This window comes from Lemur catta, chromosome 8, assembly GCF_020740605.2.
Source record: "Lemur catta isolate mLemCat1 chromosome 8, mLemCat1.pri, whole genome shotgun sequence".
NCBI classification, from domain to species: domain Eukaryota; kingdom Metazoa; phylum Chordata; class Mammalia; order Primates; family Lemuridae; genus Lemur; species Lemur catta.
Window position 1 is genome coordinate 86,928,444 of NC_059135.1, and position 24,870 is coordinate 86,953,313.

A 24,870-nucleotide genomic window follows, 5' to 3' on the forward strand; every position below is an offset into this window, starting at 1 on the left:
CTTAAAAGTATTATCAGGTGTAATTAAGCATGGGAAAGGGACCCTGTCTAGTTATCCTTACATTTTCAGTCATCAAACATAGATCCAGGTCCTTTTATGGTACAGGGAAAGCATGGTCTGGGACCCCCCTCACTGAAGCCCAAGACCTGCCTGGCAGAAGTGTTAAATATTTCGCAGATTATAATTCTTACCAGAGGCGGCAGGAAATTTTTGACTTTAAACTTCACCTCCTTATTTCCTTATAGTGATTTAAGTATACTTTAAGCAAACCCCAAAATTTATGTACACCAGAGAGAAAAGTTAGGCTTAAAAAATTATATTAAACAATCAATTACAAAAGATACTTTTTAAAAGAAAGCTCCGTTAATAGCAATATCCCTAGTATAAAATGTGAATTTTCCAAGTTTCTAACATGATAACATTTTCTTTTTTCATGAACATATATAGATAGAAGGCAAAATGGAAGTGTTTGTGGTTTTCAAGAGCTGGAAAGTTCTGACTCTATTTCCAGTTCATCCTAGCCATGGCTAAGTATCAGAGTCACCTGAGGGACTTGCAACAGAATCTATCCAGGTACCTCCGTAAATCTGCTGAGTTAAAATGATGAGGGTTTGAACTGCTTGGTCTTGTTCCCAAGTTTGATGGATCATTTTGATTCCTTGGGTCCATAGATCTTTGCTGGGAACCAGGGAGGTACATCAACACCCATTCATTCCACTATAACCTTTTCCCTCATTTTCCAAAGAGAAAATGAAGTTGAAGTGAAATTCAGAGCCCAGTGCTCACTCCAGTGCGTGATATATTCAACTCTGCCGATTCTTACACACACAATACTTGTTTCAGTAAGTACTGTGGCAGTTAATTAGCCAAGAAAACTCTTTCAAGAGCTTGATAAATAAACTCATAGAAGTTATTTAGAAAGTGTTTCCTTTTCTTTCCTTTTCCTTTTTTTTAACCTAAACAAAATGTGGCAAAAAAAATGCAAATACTAATATGTAGATAAACAATGAGTACGTTGAATGGAGGAGTGTATACCAGTAAGGAGGAAAAGAAAGATCTAAAATTCTGTTTGTTGATGGAGTGGCTAAGTCTTTGCACAGTTATTTATAAAGTTTTAATACTCAGTAGGGGTATGAAATATTTTTATTAAGTGCTTTTATTTATGTCTATGGCCTGTAATCTCAGGAAGTCTCCAGTGCTTTTGATGCTGCTTTAAGAAATTGGTCTTTTCTTTGAATTGCTATGAACTTTGAATAGCTGCTGAAGTGGGTGATGGTGGTAAAGGGAGTATTTTTATTGTGTGTTAAGTTTGAAAGGGCTGAAAATATTCCTTGAGGAAGCAGTTTTCCTTATTCTTTTTTTTTAATTTTTGTTTGTTTTAAGCAACATCCACCATTCATATAATAAGTTCAGATAAAGAAGGCAGGATTTCTCACAACCAAAGTGTGTGCTTAGATTCAGGACAGACAAAAGTAGTGCCCTTCATAAAAGGTGAACATTCCTTTTCTCTTTGAAATTATTCTATAAAATGAATTTTATGGTTTTACACCTGTGGAAATATTTCCCAGAAATTCGGAAGTTTCAAAACAGTCTCATTTGGGAGCACCTGCTGGTTGGCACACTAACTAAAGAGAATATTTGTCTTATAACTCCAAAGTCATATTAAATACTTTTACAGGTATCAAGGAATTTTAAATAATATCACTAAGAGTTTAAATAGTTACCTACATTCTTTGGAATTTAAAATCCCTGGTTTAATGGGTTCTGACTCTACTTTCTTGGTCTCAATTTTCTTCCTAAATTCTGTGCTCAGACATGAATACTTTTCCTATTAGATGTTTTGACCCCGAACTGAATTCTTACTAAGTAAAAGCAGAGTATGGTCTCTCTGTTAGAACAAATGTAGCCTATGAATAAAGTGGTGCCCTGGAAAAGCACCCTCTCTTCCTACAGGTGAACTGGTTATTCCCAACGTACATGCCGTTTCCTCAGCTCAGCTCAGCACAGAGCCGGACTGTGAATGCTCAGTGCATGTTTCAGGTCAGGAGGTTCTGTGTATAGATTCCAAAAGATGCTGCCCTTTAGGAAGTGTGCAGCTTTTGCATACTTTGGGCACTTCAGATCATTAACCAGGTGTATCAGTTATTTCCTCTTTTTAGGAGACAAATGAATTGGACCAGAGCAAAATCACAATGATATCAATCCTTGAACTTTGATCTTACTTTCTCACCTGACTTGAGGCTAAAAACCTTTGACTTTTTTGTTTTGTAGAACTTGGCTTATTAATGCTTTATGAAATGGATACAAAACAGGCTGTAGGAGAAAATGTACAGTTTTAGAATGAGGAAATAGTTAAAAAAGAAGTGGAAAGTGCCTGCTGGAAAAAAAATATTTACTTTCATTACAGAGATCTCTCCTATACGGTAACCTTTTAGCTATATGGTCCTTATTGATTTTGCCTGCACAGTGAGCACAGCATGGCAATGAAGAGAGATCGCCGGGTGTGGGGTGAGAGGAACATGGTCCGGCCAGGGGTCTGCTGTCAGCATTTAAGCCATTGCAGGATTCAGGTGTTAACTGGCCTGACAGGCGTATCTGAGGAGGCAGATCCACAGCCTTTGCAGGGTTAGAAGCTGGTGCGTGTGTGTGGCAGTTCCTGGGCTTACAAAAGGAGGCCGTCTTCCGTAGGATCCAAGTGCAAGACAACAGGCTGCGCTGTGATAGGGGTTCTCAGCCTACCTGAGGTCCAACCCAGAACATTCCACAGTCTCCAGCAGCTGAGACTGGGCCTTGATGTGTTTAAAAATTTCCCCAGGTGATTCAAATACATTGCTGTGATTGTGAGTCAGTCAACTCCGTGATCTTGAAGATCTTTTCTGTCCAGCCCAACTCTGAGGAGGGCCTCGGAGAAAAGATTTTTAAGAAAGTTTAAATTACAGGGTATGGGGGAATGTAGATGGTCAATGGAAGGTCAATGATTGTTTCTTCTTCCATTAATAATTTTGCTGTAGCCTGAGAGGTGAAAGGTCATTTAATACTAAATCACTTAAGGTCTGTACCAGCTGTGCCCTGTCCAAAGGTGGAGGATTTGCTCCTCCCAACCCAGCCTCAGACTTTGTCAAATCCTCAGGCCCTGGAAGGGTGGGGACCCCAGAGAAGTCTGTTGAATTTGCATTCCTCCTTCCACCCCCCTGTCAGTCTGTCAGCTGCTCATTCAAATATAGAGACAAACAGTGCTTAGTATTTCTTCTTTTCCCTATGCAAGAGCTAATTTAGATTAGCACAGGGAAGAAACAGTCTGATGAAAGGGAAGTTATAGATTATTTAAAAAGAGTACTATGAATTCTCAGCAGTCCCTCACATTCTAAAGACCACATATGTAAATGGTACTGGTTGGGGAATCATGAGGAGGAATTTAAATGAGAAAAGGTCTCAGGGTCAGGCAGACCTGGAAATGAATCCCATTTGTCACCTTCAATCGGTTTTGTCATCTGGGGTAACTTAATTAACTTGAATCTCACTTTCCTCTTCTCCATAATGGGTATAATGAGATTAAAGGGTAAGGTTGCTGTTTTCCAAGTGCTTCCTTGATATAATTTCACTTAATAATCAGAAATAATGTATGATAAATTTCATAGTGCATTTTAAGAATTCAGTAAACGGTAGCTATTATCACACAGTATTGCTATCTACTTAGCTGTTCTTCCTCTTCAAACAGGCAAATTCTTCCCCTCACCCTGCCCTACCTTACCCTTCTGTGGCCAGTGCCACAAAAGCTTTTGTAAGCCTAAATATTTAGAATTGGAGAAAATGAAGAAGCTATGAGAAATGGAGGTATCTCGGGAGTTTGCTAAACCCAGAGTTGAGTTCCTAAGCAGGGCTGGCCTTTTTGGTGCTATCTTCTCCCGCTGTACAATCCATTATCTCCATACCCAATCTTCCAGTATTTTCTCACTTAGATGTATTTCCCTAAAATCCCATCTATTAAAGCATCATTACAAGAAAAAGAAATTAAGATGACAAATACTTCAGAGAGGGTCATTCACATTTTAGTGTGAACCAGTTTAATCTGAGGGCTTTGCTCTATCAACTGATTCAGAAAACGAGAATTTAGGACATGATATTAGAAGGGGAGAGAGAAAAGAAAATAGTTTTCCTGAAGGAATTTAGGAGATTATAATCCTGTATGTTGATTGAATAAATCTGGATGAAACTTCACCCCTGGGTGAGCCAGGAAAAAAAGCTGTTAGGAATTAGCATAGGGATGCTGAAGTGAGAAGAAAACAAGCAAATGCAAATTGCAAATTATAGCCATCATTTTAATGGTTTGTCAAGTGCCACATGCACACACAAGGAGAAAAAACTGCTGTTTCTCTTTGTGCCCCTTTCCTCATATTGTCAGGAGCCAGACCTCAGGCTGGTACTACCGTAAATAAATGCTGCAGGCCTGGCCTGCTATCTCAGTGCCATTTACTGCATGCCTTCTGTGGTTTGCACCAAGTGTCAAACCAAGTTCAAAGGGACTTTTGGAACAAGCCTATTGAATTAAGGTCTTAAATTGGCTTATATTTTTGCCTCACCTATTTCAGTGAATAGCCAAGCGTCACATTCATGATGATTTCATTGTTTTGTAAATAAATCAAAGTGTTTTATAAAATGTTTTCTGTTTCGTAAGTTTGCCACCCTTCCCCTGCATAAATTTTGTTCCTCATTAAATTAATAAATTAGCACAGTGAACCCATTTCTCCCCATTAAGCACAAGCCTCTCCCTTAGTCTGAATTAATAAGCGGCTGCTATAATTACAAGTGATGATCTGAAAACAATTCCAATGCAAGTACCCTACTACAATCTTTTTTATTGCATTTATAAAATAACTTGTAAACATATCCGTAAGCTATAAATTAGGCTGTATTTCTCTTGGGTCACTATATTTAATTATTCTAACCCTGCTGTTAGAATAATTTTTCTTTTCTATGCATTTTTATTACCTTTTGTTCTCCTCCTGAGCATTTGAACATCACCACTGGGGGGATCAGTAGTGAAAATTGGCAGAGTAATAATTAATATGTATTTTACAGTTTACAAGGTACTTTTACAACATCATCTCATCTGACCCTCATATTAACCTTTCAGAATAGGAAGGGCAGGAAGGTGAAGTTCACCTTAGAAGTGAAAAAACTGATTTTCACACAGGCGGTTGACTTACTGAGGGTCATACAGTGAGTCAGACTGAGGTGGACTTGATCTTTTGATTCCAAGTCCCATAGTCTTGCAAGGATGGCATTGATTACATTTTACACCCGTGGCTCTCAAATACATGCCTTGGAATCACCTGGAGAGTTAAAAAAAAAATTCTAAAAAACTGATGTGGTGGTTCCACCCCAGGGATTCTGATTTAAGTGGCCAGGGGTGTGGCCTGGCCATGAGGACTTTAAATCTACACAGGCCAAATCTGATGTGCAGCCTGGGTTAAGAAGCACTGCACTACAAGGCATTAGACTCAGTTGTTTGCTTTTCTTTACTTGCTCACCATGCTATGGTTAATTGTGGCTGGGGTCTTGTTTTTATTATCCTACCACCAGCATCTACCCCAGAGTAGCCAGCCTACTGCCTTCTGTATAGGAGGCATGCCGAGCTTCTGGGGAAGGTGGGAGTTAAGTTGGTCCTTGAAAGACAGTAAAAGTCAGATAAATGAGGCAGTCATTTGGTCTTATGGGTGCTCTGAGGAAAGACAGCAGAGGATTATGGGCATGGTGGTGCAAGGATGTGGGTACTCGGATGAGAGGAAGCAGAGGATTGTGGACACTCTGGTGAGAGGTAGCAGAGGATTGTGGGTAAGTTCAAAGTCTTTGGAGGCCAGTAGTCTAGATTCAGATCATGACTGAGCCACTCAGACTGCCTGATGTTTGAGAAGTGACTTAACCTGGGAGAGCTTTGAGAACCTCACTCCCAGCCAGTACATGGGTTGGTAGTGAGCTCATTGCCTGGGAGGCGGTGGTCATGGGGCAGGTAGGTCCGTGGATCACTCAGGAAAATGACTAGAGCATGGGTTGGGCCCAGTTCAGAGATCCCAGACTATAGTGGGTGGGTGAGAACTAATGGAGGTGTCTGAGGAAGCAGAAGTGTTGGGGAAAACCCTGCTGCTGGGAAAGCCTTCCTGGAAGTGGAAAATTATTTCACTTACATTAGTAGGAGGACATTATGGACGTAATGTAAAAAAGACAGGATTCTAAATTTGCCCGATTAGTGGTACCTGCTCACTGAGCTTGAGGCCTATTTTTGTTTTGAAAAAGTTGAATGATTAGTGAGTATTAGAGAATTTCCAAACTAAAACTTTTTTCTTGACATAATGAAAGGCCCTGGAAATACAGTGTAAGCTTGGCACAGGGGATGTAGGCAGTCAGGCCCCAGGGCTGATTCTCACAGCAAACCCCTCTCAGCCCACCAAGTTCACAGCCTTCTATGTAGAGCTGAGCTTTCTGAGTGGTCTGAACCATAATTGCTTCTGACTCATTTATCAGTGTCTGGCATAATCTTTGGCACACAGGGCCTGCTGAGTTTGATGGGTTGAAAGAGAGACTGAAAACTGGGCAGCATCCTTACTGCATAGTGGGAGTTATAGCCAGAATGCTTCAGGGTTGTTGTTGGCAGGAGTCTATAAAGTGATCACCCAGTATCTTGGAGACCAGGACTGCTTGGAAGGAGTTGGATAATCTCATATTTATTGGGGTAGCCAAGAGTGCAGGCCATGTTTGCCAGTTATTTATTATCATGTCGATGTTCACAAGGTGGCCAGCCTCTGCCCATGGTTTCCTATGGAAAGAGTTGTAGTGTGAAACATGAGGGTCAATCACTGTGTGGGGGTGGATGGGATGGTTAGCAAGTCTTAGGTGCTTAAAAGGAGGAATAGAAGCAAGACTTAGGTAATTTGAAGCCATTAACTTTCAGAGCTGAAATTTATCTCCAATATCCAACCATCCCATTTTGCACGTGAGGAAACGATGTCACAGGTAACCAAGTAGCTTTACCAGAGTCTCACTACCCATGAGTGGCAGACGTGGAACTAGAGCCCAGCTTGGATAGTTTTATATTTTCCCCCTCCCTGTGGCAACAGAAGGTATACCTGGTTACCTGGCACTAAGATGGACACTGGTGAAATCTAGAAGACTATTTATTAGAGTAAATTGGAAGACCTCCTCCGGGAGAGTCGTTTGTCTTGGGAACCGCAATTTGCCCAGTTGATTATTCTTTAAATGCACAGAGATTTTGCATGAAGAAAATGGTTACCCAAGTTTCAGATGCTCTTTTATATTGCTTTTTCATATACATATTCTGACTTTTCTAATTGTCTTCTAGGATCATACTTATTTCCTGATAATTTTTCTAAATTTCCTTCCCTCTCTTACTAAGATGAATCATCTGGCAGGATTACAGCTGTCTTTACCAAGCAGCTCTTTGCCTCTCTACTCCCACTGAGGGTGAGTGGTTTGTCAGAATGTGCATCCCACTCCATGACAAAGAAGCACCTCAAGTAATAGCTTCCTGCCACTTCCAGGGGTTAGGGACAAAAATAATAATTTTAATGTCAAAAGCATACCAGGATGGTATTACTGGCAAAATTTCTTCAATAAAAGTCCTTAAGTAGTTAGGCCCAGCTCTGTGCTCTGAGTTTTGCCTGACTAGAGAGAACAGGTATTATGCAAATTATACTAGAAGAAATATAATATTGTTGCTTTATCCTTAAGTTCCATCTAGGTGCAAATAGGTAAAAGTTCTCTCTTTTCTGACATGAACTCCCAAGAGAATTAACTAGATAATCCATCACTGACTTTAAAAAGTACAATTAATGTACCTCATTAGAGCTTTTCTTTTAGGTAACCCCAGGAAGGAGGAAGGTGGGAGGAATAGAATACCTTGATTGGGAATGGGTCTCCAGAAATTCCCAGGGTGTGTTGGGATAGACAGCTTTATGGGTTAAAAGTTGATGTGCTCCTCTGTGAGATGTATGTGTTGGGGATGTCAATTAAAGGATAAGTATAAAAAATCTCATTTTCTAAGAGAAAATCATTTCAATAGTGCTTTTACCTTTTGTGTAAATATTCTGTTCATTTTTTGCTTTATGTTTCTAATGGTGAAGTCCTTATTGGAAAAATGTTTTCTGTTAAATGTGCTTAGGAATAGTTAAGTAGTTCAGCATTAATCTTATGGTATCACCATAAATAAAGCATTAGCATATTTAACACTGGACATTGATTGAATGCCTTCTGTGTTGTGCAGGGAGTAGTGATAGGGATATGGTATATAAAACATTATTCCTACCTCTGAGAGTCTTGCTTCATAATTGTGGCCTGGTAAATTGCATGCAGTGTCTGTTTACTGAACTTGGACTGACAAGTTCTCTTCCCCATATGGAACTATTTATTATTGCTACTATTATTATTGTATTTGAATACTTAAAAATATCACCTGTGAATATTATAAAAATTTCTATACACATAAACTTGAAAACATTGAGGAAATGGATGAATTCCTAGAAACACACAACCTCCCAAGGCTCAATCAGGAAGAAATAGAACTGCTGAACAAACCAATAATGAGCAAAAAAATTAAAGTAGGAATAAAATATCTTCCAACAAAAAAAAGTACTGGACAGTATGGTTTCACAGCCAAATATTATCAGACCTAGAAAGAAGAATTGGTACTCACACTGGAGAAATTATTACATAACATCAAGAAGGAAAGAATCCTCCCCAACTCATTTGATGAAGCCAGTATTACCTTGATACCAAAGCAAGGAAAGGACACAACAAAAAAAGAAAACTATAGACCAATATCCCTCATGAATTTAGACATAGAAAAGAAACCCCAATAAAATACTAGCAAACCGGATACAGCAACACATTAAAAAAATAATCCCCCACGATGGTGTGGGCTTCATCCCAGGGATGCAAGGATGGTTCAACATATGTAAATCCATAAATGTGATTCACCACATAAACATAAGCAAAAACAAAGATCATATGATCATCTCAATCGATGTAGAACAAGTATTTGATGAAATTCAGCACCCTTTTATGACAAAAATGCTTACCAAAATGGCATAGATGGAACATACCTCAAAATTATAAAAGGAATATATGAAAAAAACAACATCATACATAATGGAGAAAAGTTGAAAGCATTCCCACTCAGAACTGGAACAAGACAAGGGTGCCCACTGTCACCACTTCTATTCAACATAGTGCTGGAAGTCCTAGCCAGAGCAATCGGGCAAAAGAAGGAAATCAAGGGTATACAAATGGAGAAAGAGGGGGTCAAATTATTGCTCTTTGCTGATGATATAATCTTATATCTAGAAAATCCCAAAGATTTTACCAAGACTTCTGGAATTGATAAATAAATTCAGGAAAGTCTCAGGTTAAAAAATCGATGTACACAAATCAGTAGCATTCCTATACACTAACCACTAAGCTGAGAATAAAATCAAAGACTCAATACCTTTCACAATAGCAACAAAGAAAATAAAATAACTAGGAATATATTTAACCAAGGAGATAAAGATCTCGACAGGAAATTGCAGATGATGTAAACAAATGGAAAAACATATCATGCTCATAGACCAGCAAAATCAACGTTGTTAAAATGTCCATACTACTCAAAGTGATTTACAGATTCAATGCACTCCTCATCAAAACACTAACATCATTTTTCACAGATCTAGAAAAAATAATTTTACACTTCATTGGGAACCAGAAAAGAGCGTGAATAGCCATAGCAACCTTAAACAAAAGGAGCAAATCTGGAGTTATCACTGTACCAGACTTTAAGCTATACTACAAGGCTATAATAACCAAATTAGCATGATACGGGCACAGGAATAGAGAGATAGACCAATGGAACAGAACAGAGAGCCCAGATATAAAACCATCTTAGATCTTTGACAAAGCAGACAGCAGTATGAATTGGGGAAAAGAATTCCTATTCAATAAATGATGCTAGGAAAACTGGATAGCCACATGTAGAATATTGAAACAGGATCCATATCCCTCACCACTCACAAAAATTAATTCAAGATGAATCACAGACTTAAATCTAAGACATGAAGCTATAAGAATTCTACAAGAAAATGTTAGAAAAATTCTTCTAGATATAGGCCTAGGCAAAGACATTATGAAGAAGACCCCAAGGGCAATCACAGCAACAACAAAAATAAATAAATGATGCTTGATTAAATTAAAAAAGCTTCTGCACAGCCAAGGAAATAATCAACAGAGCACATAGACAACCTACAGAGTGGGAGAAAATATTTGCAAGCTATGCATCTGATATAAGGCTAATAACCAGAATCTACAAAGAACTCAAGTAAATTAGCAAGAAAAAAATCAAACAACCCGATTAAAAAGTAGGGAAACACATGAACAGAAGCTTTTTAAAAGAATATAGACTAATGGCCAATAAACATGAAAAAATGTTCAATGTCGCTAATGATCAAAGAAATGCAAATCAAAACCACAATGAGATATCACCTGACCGCAATGAGAATGGCTTTTATTAAAAAGTCCCAAAACAATAGATGCTGGCATTCATACCCTACCTGGTGCAGTGCATGCCGTCTGGCAGATGGGCACACTTGTAGCTGTGAGTCTGGTGGTACAAGGAAATTTATGTAACCAAAATGTTTGCACCCCAGTAATATTCTGAAATTTACAAAAAAAAAAAAATAGATACTGGCGTGGATGAGAAGAGATAGGAATACTTGTACACTGTTGGTGGGACTGCAAACTAGTGTAACCTCTATGGACAATAGTATGGAGATTCCTAAAAGAAGTAAAAGTAGTCCTACCATTTGATCCAACAATCCCATTACTGGGTATTTACCCAAAGGAAAAAAAGTCATTTTATCTAAAAGACATGGGCACTCAAATGTTTATTGCAACACAATTCACAGTTGCAAAGATGTGAAATCAACTCAAGTGCCCATCAATCCATGAGTGGATTAATAAAATGTGATATACATATACACCATGGAGTACTACTCAGCCATACAAAAATGAATTAATACTTTTTGCAACAATCTGGATAGAACTGAAGACCATTCTCCCAAGTGAAATATCTAACGAATGGAAAAACAAACACCACATATACTCACTATTAAATTGGAACTAACCGATCAGCACTCATGTGCACAGAGAGAAGTAAAACTCAATGGAAGACATGCAGGTGGGAGGGGGGAGGAGGGGATGGGTGAAATCACGCCTAACAGGTATAATATAACCTATCTAGATGATAGGCACACTTATAACTTTGACTCAAGCAGTACAAAAGCAATCCATGTAACCAAGACATTTGTACCCCCGAAATATTTTGAAATTTAAAAAAAAATTCTTTCATAGTAGAGGCTGTTGCCTTCCAGTTAGTTCAGTTTAACAAGCTTAGAAGATACATAAACATTTCTTTGCCAGCAATTGCCACACACAAAAAAACAATATGATATTGACCGTATTTTCTGAAACAAAAATTTGGAAACATTGTTCGTCTGACAATGTGTGTTTATGGACTCAATGAGATAGAATTTTATTTCATGTTTTGTTTTACTTTTTTACTTGACAAATTAAAATTATATATATTTATGGTATAAACATGATATTTTGATATGTGTATGCATTGTGAAATGACTAAATAAAGCTAATTAACACATGCATTACCTCACATACCTCATCATTTTTTGTGTTGAACACACCTAAAATTTATAGTCTTAGCAGTTTTGAAGTGTACAATTCATCGTTATTGACTGTAGTCACCATGTTGTACAATAGATCTTTTGAAATTATTCCTGCTGTCTAAGAGTTTGTGTCCTTTAACAACATCTTGCCAATCCCTGCTACCCACAAAGTTTCTAGTAACTGCCATTCTACTCTCTGATCTATGATTTCATACTTTTTAGATTCCACGTGTAAGGGAGATCATGTGGTATTTGTCTTTCTGTGCCTGGTTTATTTCTCTTAACATAATGTCCTCCAGGTTCATTCATTTGTGACAAAATGGATAGAAAATTTTAAACTGCTTAAATTTGGCTTTTATTTATTTATTTATTTCCGCATATTACAGGGGTACAAATGTTTAGGTTACATATATTGTGTTTGCCCCACCTGAGTCAGAGCTTCAAGTGTGTCCATCCCCCAGATGTTGTGCACCATACCCATTAGCTGTGAATATACCCATCCCCTCCTCCACCCTCCCACCTGCCTAACACCCTATGAATGTTACTACTGTATGTGCACATAAATGTTGATCAATTAATAGCAATTTGATGGTGAGTACATGTGGTGCTTGTTTTTCCATTCTTTGGATACTTCACTTAGTAGAATGGGTTCCAGCTCTATCCAGGATAATACAAGAGGTGCTAGCTCACCACTGTTTTTGTGGCTGAGTAGAACTCTATGGTATACGTATACCACATTTTATTAATCCATTCATGTATTTGTGGGCACTTGGGTTGTTTCCACATCTTTGGAATTGTGAATTGTGCTGCTATAAACATTCGAGTGCAGATGTCTTTTTTATAGAATGTCTTTTTTTTCTTTGGGGAGATGCGCAGTAATGGGATTGCTGGATCAAATGGTAATTCTGCTTGTAGCTCTTTGAGGTATCTCCATATTGCTTTCCACAGAGGTTGTACTAGTTTGCAGTCCCACCAGCATATGAGTGTTCATATCTCTCCACATCCACGCCGACATTCATTGTTTTAGGACTTTATGATAAAGGCCATTCTCACTGGGGTTAAGTGATATCTCATTGTGGTTTTCAGTTGCATTTCCCTGATGATTAGAGATGTTGAGCATTTTTTCATATGTTTGTTGGCCATTCCTATCAAAAAGTGGGCAAAGGACATGAATAGAAATTTTTCAAAAAAAGACAGAAAAATGGCCAACAAACATATGAAAAAAATGCTCAACAATCCATGTTTGAAATTATTATTCTGTCATTTTAGTGTTCTGAATTTTGTTGATATCTATTGCTAGAAAGCTGGTGCTCCCCTTTGGGGGTGTGCTTCCTGTTTGATTCTTCATACTTCCATAGTTCTTTGCTGATTCCTTCCCATCTGGAGCAGCTGTTGCTTCTTACCTTTGGATTTTTGTTTAGATAATGAGATGCCCAGTTTAATCTCTGAGCCAGTAGGTGGTGCTTATGGGTCAGATTCTACCACACCCTGTATGATGAGTCAGTAAATGCAGTAAAAGGGTGTGCAAATTGACCTCCCTGTCAGTAGGTGGCACTTGCCAAGAAGAGCAGGCTGCAATATTGTTTTGGGGTCCTGTAACCAGCTCTGGTTCCTCTGGAGAGGCACTGTAGTGCTTCAGGTCGTGAGTGGGGCCCTGGGACTTCCAGGAGTGTCCTTATTCTCCACTTCAGTGGGGAAAGCTTGGAGAGTGAGGCTGGGCAGAGCTGGGTTGGGTGAGCCTGCCTTCAAACTCCCCAGATGCTGTTAGTTGGGGTCAAAGGTCAGTTCTTTGCTCCTGGGCAAAGCTGACAGGGAGGGGCTAAAATGACCCCACTCAGCCAAAAAGTCTGCATGTTGGGAGGGGCTGTCTGAGACCTGCAGTCTTTCAGTCTTGTGCATGCCTCGCTCCTTTCTACCCTCCCTTATTCTGAAAATTCTCCTGGGCCTCTGCCAGCAGGCAGGACCTCAAGCAAGTAGATCTCCTTTGACTGTGATGCAAGCCGGGAGGTTCCCTGCCCAGAGTCACGGCCTGAGCTGGGATATCCTCCCTCCGGTGGGAGGAAGATTGCCCCTTGAGCACGCTGCAGTTGGAACCCACTCTGATCTGTCTCTGAAGGCACTCACACCTCAGTAGAGTTCTTCACACATGTCTCTTTTGTGCCCCTGGGCAATGTGATGGAGACCTGGGTGTATGGGCTCTGGCCTGCAGGCCTTTCCCTTGGGCCCCAGAGAGCAATACCTGACATTGCTAGGGAGAAGAATGCTGGTTTCAAGTCACGCACGGGGTGCCCAAGTTGGATCCATGTCTGTCTTGGGGTTTGCCCTGCCCTGCTAAAGTCACCAGGCAGGCAGGACTAGGGAGGGCTGATGGGTAGGGAGCTAACAGTCCAAGCTCACAGTACCCCTCAGATCACTGCAGGGCCCCAAAATGAAAGGTCCCATTCCCTGTGGATGCCTACCAGTGGTGGCTAAATTGTCTCTCTCAGCAGCCCAGGGGAGGAGGGGGGAAGGGGAGAAGGGCACAATATGGCGCCAGCTGATTGGCTCAGGTCTGTGGGGCGGGATGTGTTCCGAGGGAGCTGGGAGCCCAGTGCCCTGTCCACAAGAGGTTCACGGCTCACTGGGCTGGTGTTGGCAGGTCTCTCCAGCAGCTTGGGAGCCCACCAGCAGAAATTTAACTGCTCCACCTACCCTGGTCGCTGGTCTCCAAGCCTCTTGGGGTTTAGTTCCTGCTGATGCCTTTCTCCTTCCAGTTCTGCTCCGCAACCTCTTGCCATGGAGTCTCCTGTAGGTTTAGCCACCCTTCCTTCTGACCCTTGTCCGATCTATGTTTGTCTGCCTGTTCTTTTTTTTTTTTTCCACTTTCATCTAAAATGTTTCCTTCTTGCAGAGACACTCTGGTTGGAGGTGTTTTTCATCCGCCGTCTTGCTTCTATTCTTACTTAAATTTGTTTTGATTAAAATTCTGGCCAGGAATCTCAGACCAATGGCTGTTGTAGATGTGGGTAAAAGATAGCAGTAATGTAGTCACTCACCTACCATTACCTATTTAATTACTGAATTTTAGTTCATTTTGGGATTGCTCAGTCCATGAGCTCAGCTTCCCTATGGAAACCCTTTGACTCCCCTACCTGTGAAATCTTTCAGAATACTGGGGTGGGAGGGTGATTGAATTTGATATGCAAATTTTTTTTTTTTTTTTACTGACCTCTAAGTGTTTAAGTGTAACCATTAATCACTGAAATTCCCCACCTACATGACATTCTTACCATTTGTGGTTTCTTTCTGCCCATGTTATACTCAGATAACCATCCATGGACTCCAAAGACATAATTGCTGTTGCTAATTTTCTTAGATATCCAGCCACCTGGAACATAACTTTAATGAAATTTTCAGCTGACTTTTTCAAACCGTTCTGTTCTACAGTAGAGTTTTCCTTTATGTAAACTGCCTTTAGAATTGAACCTATTTTTTAAGAAAATAAATGTTGCTGATAGATGGCACAAGCAATAAAAACATCATCTGAAAATTTATTCATGTAACTCCACAGATCTGTTCAATATGGAAGATAGCCGACAATACTGAGGAGCGTTTTGAGTGAAGAGTAATGTGGAGTAGGTGTGGATTGATATGCCAGTGGTCGTGGGTTCATAGTAGAGACATAAAGAAAACACTTTGTTCTCTTATCCATCATACACATTTAATCTTGTGGATTTGACTATGTGCTTAGCTCACTTTGTAAGTCAAATCCAGAGATGAAAAAGAAGAGTTTTATATGTTTTGCCTGACAGTAGTAATGTTAAACTGTGAACAAATTGGGATGTTCTTTTAAAATCCTGTGATTTATCTGACGCTATTTTTCCCTCTTTAAAATTTAGTATGCTTGTGTTGAACAAAAGCTGCTAGTGATCCCTGGGAACGTTGTTATGGTATTTGCCGAAGTGCTATCTAAAGTGACAATATATTTTGCACACCCTCCCCACCACCAGAAAACAAATGAGTAAATAAATCATAGAAGCTGAAGCATCCGGAGCACACTGAAGCGGCTGTCATCCAGCCAGCTGGCCTCTCTGTATTTCCATTGACCTTGTATTATGGTGTGTGTTTATGTTTTGAACTAATTGAGTCATCATTAACTATGGAAGTGGTAGTGGTTTGTTAAACCTATTCTGCTGATAGTCATCTGAGACCAGACCTGACGTTTCTGATAAAACACCAGCCCCGCAGAGGAATGGCCTGGGAGCCTTGGGAGCGATGCTGCCAATAGCATGGTTCTCAGCTGGATAAAGATCACAGATTCTCAGGTAGAATTACCATTAAGGATAGATCTATACATTCACGGCAAAGTCCAAAAGAGGTCACTAAGTCTGCGGAAAGACCATGACATTTGAAATCAGAACTGTATTTGAATTCTGGCTCTGCTACTTTACTGTTAAACAGGTCATTTAACAACCTAGCAGAGCATATTTCCTTGTCTGGAAAGGGGATGCAGAATATTTGCCCTACATCCCTGTTAGTGTGGGTGTGTAAAATGGTATGTATGAACTTACTTGGCTTAACTCTGAGATGTTATACAAAGATTAGGTGTTATTTATTATGTCTTTTGTGTTCTTAAAAGAACTTATTTAATGTTAATACCACCCCAATTTCTTCATTATGTGATCGGTCTTAAATTATAGCTTTTTATATTTTTACTATGAATTAGTAGGTGGATTTCACACATGGTTGGATATTCCAAATGAAAAAAGTTCTCTTTTAACTTCTACAACTCACTAGCTTTCTTAAGTTGGATGTTTCTTCATATCCCCATAATTTCATTTAGCTATCTTCAAGTTTAAAAACTACAAGTTCTTGAGGGTTCCCCCCTCCCACTATAGTAAGAGATAAGGATAGTCCCCATCAGAAAAATAATGAATGGGCTGGGAACAGAATACAACTATTATTACCATCAGCATATGTTTTGTTTCTACATGTTGGCTTTGTGTCCACCATCAGAGTTAAAAATATTAAAAACAGAGAGATGAATGAATTTTTTAAAATTTTTTTCTAAAGCCTTGCAACCAAGAGATACTTCCTCTAATAACCAAATGCCCTTAGAGAGGGTTCATGTTGGGCTTGATCTTGGGGCAGTGTCAAGAGTATTTTTTACTAAACTCTTGCTGACTGTTGCTTACCAGGCCTTGTGTTTCTTATAGGTGACTCTAATCTTAGGTCCCAAGAAAAATACATGGAAAAAAGAGAATAGTTTTTCAAGGAGGATGGGGGCTGAGAGGGAGAGTTAGAGAGAAGTACCCTTCTGGAAAAGAAGCACAAAAATATTATTATGCAAGGAGTCTTCAAATGATCTAATCTTAATGGCATTGTGTATTTAAAAAAAAAAATCCCTGAACTTCAGCAGTGTTTTAAATATTTATCCTCCAGAGTTTAGTTTTTACAAATAATCAATACGGTAGAAATTTAAAGCTATAAAAGACCTCTGAGTTAGTCTATATTTGCACATTTTATTTTATGGATGAAGAAATTGAAGGGCAGAGAAGTTATATGATGCCTAAGATCACACAGCTAGTTAGTACAGAGCAAGGAAGGAATGTAGATTTCTTTTTTCTACTTGTTCCAAGGCTTACTAAAAATGAGACTAGATGTCCCACCCTGGAGAATAGATTTTTAGATTATAATGAGATGACACTTGATGGGCCTCAGGGTTGACTGTCTCTTTATCCCATCAGACGAAATGCCAAGGCATGTCCAAATGTGGTAGACACGGCCTTTCCTCTCTGCCCCAATTTGGGATCCTTCAGTTATCCTGACAGTCCTGGACCCAGACAGACCTAGTGCCACTCCCTCAGTGATGGGGTAGAAGACACAAGGGCCACCATGTTGCGGTTAAGCCTTTGCACACACAACTGGGCAACCACACACAACCAGTGGGACTGAGCACAGGGGTTAGGGTAAGAATGTCTAAACTTCTCGTTTCACTTTCCTTATGAGAGAAATTGTGAGCCCTTCGTGACAGCCCATTGCCACTTTCCTACCTCATTTGGGACACTGATGGGTAGATTTCTCCTTAACTGTTTAATAAAAAAATAAGGGGCAAGCAAGCGCTATTTTTAAATTAGGAAGGGTTTCCAAGCAAGGGAGTTGTAGACATACATATGTTTTCCTTCCTTGCTGCAGACTTAGAACCGATCTCTTGGAACCTTTAGTGCCCTTTGCTCTAGAAGCCACTGAAAGTAGTTACAGGCTATTATTGTTATCTGTTTCCGTTAAAAGGAACAATCATAACATAGTGGTTCCTGGAGTCTCAGAACTCAAATAGAAATTCCCCAGAGGTTTCTCATCACACTAATACAGAGTAGTTTCTATTGCACAGGACATCTGTTACTGAAGTAGGATTTAGCTCGCTATGGGTAAGTATGTCTCCGTTTGTTTGGCTTATACCTATTGTCCCAGTGTGCTGTTAATAGCCAGTCGCCCTCTCACTCTCCAGGAAGGTGTTGGTTTGGATGATTAATTATCTGCTCATTCAACTTATGTAATATTAGTAGTAGAAATTAAATCAAATGTACAACCTCAAAAGCTTATCTAAAGGAAAAGTCGATTTATGTTCTATGTTGGAGCGTCTTTGTCCAGAGGCTCTTAAACTTGGGCATGGATTAGAATCACCTGGGGTGTTCTCTAAAATTAGAGATTCCTGGCTCTGCTTCCAGGAATTGTGACTCACCAGGGCCAGAGCACACCAAGGAATTGCATCTCAAACAAACAGCACTTCTTCCCCTCCCACACTCTGGCCACTCCAACGCCTGTGGCTGTTGGCCCACTCTCTGAGAAATGTTGAAGTAAGGAAATCTTAGTTATTTGTCACTGTTAGAGGAACTGCATGCTCTAAAGAATCAGGATTACAGGTTAACTTACAAATGATGAGGTCTCATTTTGTGAAATTGTCATTTTAATCATAGTTCAATCAACTCCGGCCTAGACTATTGTAGCAGCCTCTTGTTTTCCCCACATCTGTGTTAACTTTTCTCCAATCCGTCCTCCAGACTGTACCAGGGAGCTATTTCAGAACACAAATGTGACCATGTCACCCTCACCACTGCTACCACCACCACCCAACACACTTGAAAACAGGCAGGGGCTTCCCGTTTCCCTTAGGGTAAGGACAGAACTCCTTGACAGGGGGCCTGGCCCCATCTGCCCATCCAGCCTGTCTCCCTACCCAGCCACCCTGGCTTTCTCTCAGACTCTGTCAGTGGCCCTCCCCTCTTCCCACCTCCTGGTCATCTCCTGACTAACTCCCATTGTGCTTTCAGACCTCAGCTCCATCTGGAAAACCTTTCCTGACCTCTCTTTCACATCCCTCTCTCATTGGTTCTCTCGGCACTTCAGATCTTCGCTGCACATATTGCAGTGCTATTTTATATCTGCTTGTGACATTCCAATTAATAGGTATTTCTCCCTCCACAAGACCGTAAGCTCCGTGAGAACAGGGACCACGTGTGTTACGTGTGTTTTTATGCACCTTGGTATCCCTGGCATCTTACTCAGTGCCTCGCACATAGGAGCTGCTCAGCAGATATTTGCTGAGTGAATGGATTAATTAATTAATTATAGAGTAAAGTGACCCCATGAAATATTCATTGAGTCCTACCGTGTGCTGGGCTGGAGGAAGCTGGTGACCTGAAGATGAATAAGGCACATTTACATACTTTGGGAAAGGGCAGGATGGTGGTGTTCCTTCGTAATGTTTGTAAAGCCCACCGGCTTACAGACCGGGCGGCGGCTGGCCATCCGTGAAGAGCTGTGCTGCCCACACTGTGGACTAAGTAGGCTCTCTGGCCTGTCATCTGTCTGAGTTCAACTGATGCAACCCAGAGCTTTGTGTTGATTGATGTTATTTTACATAGGCCTGATGATGCTGACTGCTTGAGAACAAAAGATGAAAGCTCCCCCAAAGGTGAATCATTACCCTGGTTACCACTTAGAGAAACTTATAGCTCTATCGGACAAGGTGAAATTTGATTTAAACCCTTAAAGGCAAACTGAGCTCCTAAATCTTTAGCTTCCTGAGTTCTAGCTGGTATTTGTTGAGGCAAACAAGCGTATGGTCTCAATCATGTATGAAATATGTGGGGAGTGAAAGTTGTTGGTGTGGTAGCCTGACTTTTATAGAATTCACTGCTGATTAAACACCATAAAAATGAAAACGGGTCCCCTCTGGAATCAACTTACTCTCTTCACAGTTTGGCGTCCTCATGAGTGGACCTGACTGACTTTTCTTCTTTCTCTCTTGGAAGCTCATAAGGAGAATATACTTTATTTAGTATATTCTCTTTAGTATATTTATTTAGTCATGTGTTTCCAGCCTCTCTCTTGCTCTCTTTTTACCATGCACATCTCAGGTACTTAATTGGCAAAGCAACTAAAATTTCTGATATTGTTGCTGATTGAAATGGGCTATTTATTTTTGTATGGAATACATATACTTGATTTTTAAAAACATTGGCATGCTTTTGGGAGTGGAAGATAACGTCAACAGCTGTTCTTTATGAAACTGACAGTTGTGACCTGGCAGTGGGTTATGGCCATATTTTGCCTTCGCTCTCCCAGATCTTTCTCTCCTCTACCTCTTTCTCTCCACTTATTTATCTCTTTGGCTCATCCATTTACTTTAAAGATGTCCTTTCCATTATTCCTCTTTCTCATTATTACATTATACTCTAGCACTCTTACTGGTAAAAGATTAAGGAGATGAGTGGAGAAAATGACAGGACAGATAACCTCACCTTCTGGATTTGTTTCAGGACATTTAGAATGTAGAGCACAAGGAAATATGCTTTTAGGTCAGTGACTAATCTGTGAGCAGCATACAGATGTGGCTTTCTGCCCTGGGTGATGTTTTGCCAGAGCAGGTCTGAAGCCTTTTCTCTGTCTGGCATCAGTACATTGGCAGTTTCCTTCCCATACCCCCGAAGCATTCGGAGTGCCCCTGTGACTTCCACCTGCCAGGGTCTGTGTCATAGGACATGTTTATGTGAGAACTATGCAAAGCCTCACTGCCTGTGGCAGGCTGGAAGGGCCAAGAAATGAGCACTCCAAGAGCTGCCCTCAACCAATGAATCTTAAGGGGTGGTACATAGACACCCCAGCTCTCTCACCTGGGGTGGGCTCATTCTGAGACCTGTGCTTTGCACCATCTCCCTGAGTCTCACAGGGGATAATTTAGCTCCACTTTCTGAATAATGTACCCTGTAATGGCTCCCTTCCTGCCCTGGAGTCTCTTCCCTACCTCCCTACTGCTGTTTCCTCGTTTCCCAAATAAACCACTTGCACTCAAATCCTGTTCTCTAAGAACTCAGGCTAGACACTCATGATTTAGAAAAGCTGAGAAACTGAGTTGTAACATGGTATTTTGCAGGGAACTACATTTTAGGGCCTTGGCTCTTCTGCCAGTGCCCTTCATCCTCTGCCTTCCTGGCTTTGGAGAGCCTTCGTGAATTCCTACCTTTGCTTGTCAGGTGCTCTCGCTCCTCTTTAGTTCTTCAAACACTCCTTTTGCTCTACCTTGAAAAAGGTTTCCACTTGCCTCTGCAATGCCCTTCAGCCATAGTTCTTTATTTTTCCTTCCCTGCCAAACTTTCAAATGAGCATCTGAGAAAATTGCCTCTATTTTCTCTTTTCAGTTTTTGCTTAACCACTGACAATTTGGGTACCATTGTCACACTGTAGTCAAACAGTCCTCAAATTCCCACTAACAACTTTCTTGTTACAAAATGTAGACATCCTTTTTCTGTTTGCTTGTCATTTCTGTTACCACTGAGTGTCTTGTCAACATTTTCTTCCTGAAAATTGTGTCTTGAGTAATTGAATTCTTAGAACTTTAACTTTAACACTTGGGACATCTAGTCCAACTCCTCATTTTATATCTGGGTGAAACTGAGGCCTAAAAATGACAAATGATTTGCCTGGCGAGGTCGAAAAATATAAAAGCTGGGCATTGAATCCAGGGCTCTTGACCTTGATTCTGATCTCTCCTAAGAACCGCTTTTGGTAAGTACCTTATCCAAACCTTGGAAATATTCCTGATTTTTATTTCTCCCGGCTCCTTCCCTCCACAGCCCATTCTCCACTGCTGCAGCAGTCAGGATGATGATATTTCTAAAGTATAAATCAGAACCCATCACTCCCCTGCTTAGCCTTCAGCTCCTCTTTACTGCACCAAGAATAAAATGCAAACTCCTTTCTATGCCTTGCGAGACCTTCTGTGGTCCAGCTCTCTTTCTGATCCATTTCCTGCTAGTCTTCCTCTGGTAGTCACTGTGCTCTACCACACGGCCTCTCCCTCAGCCCTCCAGCAGGGCATGCCCCACCCCGCCCTGCCCCACCCCGGCACTGGGCATTTGCTTTGCTAGTCCTTGTGCTGGGAATGCTTGTCCCTACCACTGCACAGCTGATTCCTCTTTTCTGTTTGGCCTCAGCTAAATACCCACCTCCTCACACAGCCTTACTCTGAAGTCACCATCTAGCGTTGTTCCTAACCATAACTCTGCCTGTCACGTTATACTGTTTTATTTTCTTCATAGCATTTACTACTGGCTACAATTATATTGCTTACAGATTTGATTTGGAATTTGTCGTGTTTCCCAACATTATAATGTAATTTCGTGGACTATAGGAACCTTGTCTTGTTTGCCGTATTTCCAGCACCTAGACAGCAAATGGCCAAGTCAGTGCTCAATAAACATTTGTTGGATGAACAAACGAACGAACGAATTGTCTGAATTTTTCAATGTCATTTCCAAGAATCCTTTTATTCCTTTTCTCTCCAGTCCTATTACTCAGCTACTCTCTTAAAAGCTTTTTTTTTTCTCTACTATAATCAAACTGGTTTCCTTATAAACCTGTATAGACAAAACTTACTCCCAACTAGGAACATTTTCCCTTTGACCAAACTTCCACTCTGTGCCTCTCTGTTTAAATTATATCACTACTTCCAAGGATAAGTCCATGAAATCCATTTCATGAAATTACAGCCCTCATTGATTGCCCCTTCTTCAAATTATGTAAAATGACCCTTGCATTTTATGTAATCTGAATACTCACATATATAATATATATTCTCTTTAGTTGTATCCAGTCATTTCACACCATTATATTTAGGCACTGTGCCTAGGCACTTTTAAGTATGTGTGTTTATGGTCATGTGCCCTCATTATTTGTAGATTCTGTATTTGCAGTTTGCCTACTCACAAAAATTTATTTGCAACCCCAAAATCAATACTTGTGGCACTCCATAGTCATTCGTGGACGTGCACAGAGAAGTGAAAAATTTGCCACGTGGGACTCACGTTCCCAGCTAAGACTGAGCAACCCTCTGCCTTCTTGTTTTAGCTCTCATGCGGTATGCAAGTCTCCTTTTTGTGGAGACGATGTAATGCCATGTTTTCCACATTTTCCACATGTTGATGGTGATTTCACTGTTTGAAATTGCCCCTAACATGGGGCATAGTGTTCCTAAGCATAAGAATGCTGTGATGTGCCTCATGGAGAAAATACATGTGTTAGATAAGATTTGTTAAGGCGTGGGTTACATTGCTGTTGGCTGTTAGTTCAATGTTAATGAATCAACAATATATATATTAGAAACACACATTAAGATAGGTTATATATTGATTGGTTGATGAAAGTGTTGTGACCAGACCTCATAGGAATCTAACCCTGTATTTCCCCTAGGAGTAATAATTCCATATTTGCTAATTCAGTGTTCATGACAACTTTATAGAACATAGCTACTGTGAATAATGAGAACTTACTCTATAGTATGTAATTATATGTATGTTGTTCTTAGCCTCATTTAGGGGACAGATAAACCAAGACTTATTGAAATTAAGTAGTTTGCCAAGATCGGCTGCTAAATAAATGATAGATCTGGGATCCAGCTGTCAGATTCCAAAGTCTTCTGGTTTTCCATTTACCATACCAGTGGCTCTTCTTTGTTTTAATTAGCTGTAGAGCTCTAATTATTACATGATATGTCAATATATATATTTATACACACATACCCCCCCAGGTATGCGCTGCATAGCATACTGTACAAGTTTGTAGCCCAGGAGCAATAGGCTGTACCACATAGCCTAGATGTGTAGTAGCCTATACTATCTAGGTTTGTGTAAGTATGTTCTATGATGTTCACACAACAGCAAAATAATCTAAAGACACATTTCTTAGAATATATCCCTGTCATTAAGTTATGCATGACTGTATGTGTGTATATTCAAAACACAAATGGAATATGCTTAGTGAGAAATGAAAAACCATAATTCACACAGAGAAGTAAAATGAAGATGATAATAATTTTTAAAACAGCTTGCTTTATAATCCCAGGTTAATGTTTATTTATAATGATCTCGAATCATAAAAGAGAAGTTGAAGAACCTTTTTATTTCAAAACTTAGTTGGTAGCAATATCTATAAACTTCATATTCCTTATCATGGAAGTGAAAGTTTGACAAGAAGCCAAACCTTAAACAAAGAATAAAAAATCAAAGCTATAAAAAAATGCTCCTATGACCTGGATTTGTTTCCTGGCCTGTGGATGTGCACCTTAAACTTGCCTGGCATTTGTCTGAGCTAAACTCACACCTGCTATGCAAGTGAACACACCTTTCATATCATTAGATACATTTCATATCATTAGACACGCTGTGGCCTCATTTCATAAAGAACTACCACCTTCCTGATCAATTGTGCATTTATAGATACAGAGATAACAGTATAAATTACATTTTGCAATCTGTACAAAGCAGATTAACGTAGATCAATTTACTGAGTTTGTAGTCTCCAGTGTTTTATACATATATACATATATGCTTAATATATGTATATATGTACACATATATTGATATTTTATATACATCATAATTTATTTTCAAAAAATAATTTAAAGCAAATATTTTTGAAACCTTGAAAGCATCTTGGTGAGCAGTTTGAAAACCCTGTTGTTGTTTTTTTTTTCTTCTTATGCTGTTCTTTTCTAAGTAGATTGTATGAGCACCTTGAGGGTAAGAATCATCTCTTTTATGCTTCTGTACTTGCAAATTGATCTTAGCTTAGGACTAAATATAAAGACATCTTTCACCATTGATAATCT

General features: G+C 39.8%; 1 protein-coding gene across 8 annotated transcripts in view; it reads left to right on the top strand.

The window, feature by feature from the left end:
- The window catches only part of NCKAP5 (NCK associated protein 5), a 768,565-nt gene that overhangs the window by 479,820 nt on the left and 263,875 nt on the right, over positions 1–24,870 (top strand). The gene's annotated exons all lie outside the window — the stretch shown is intronic.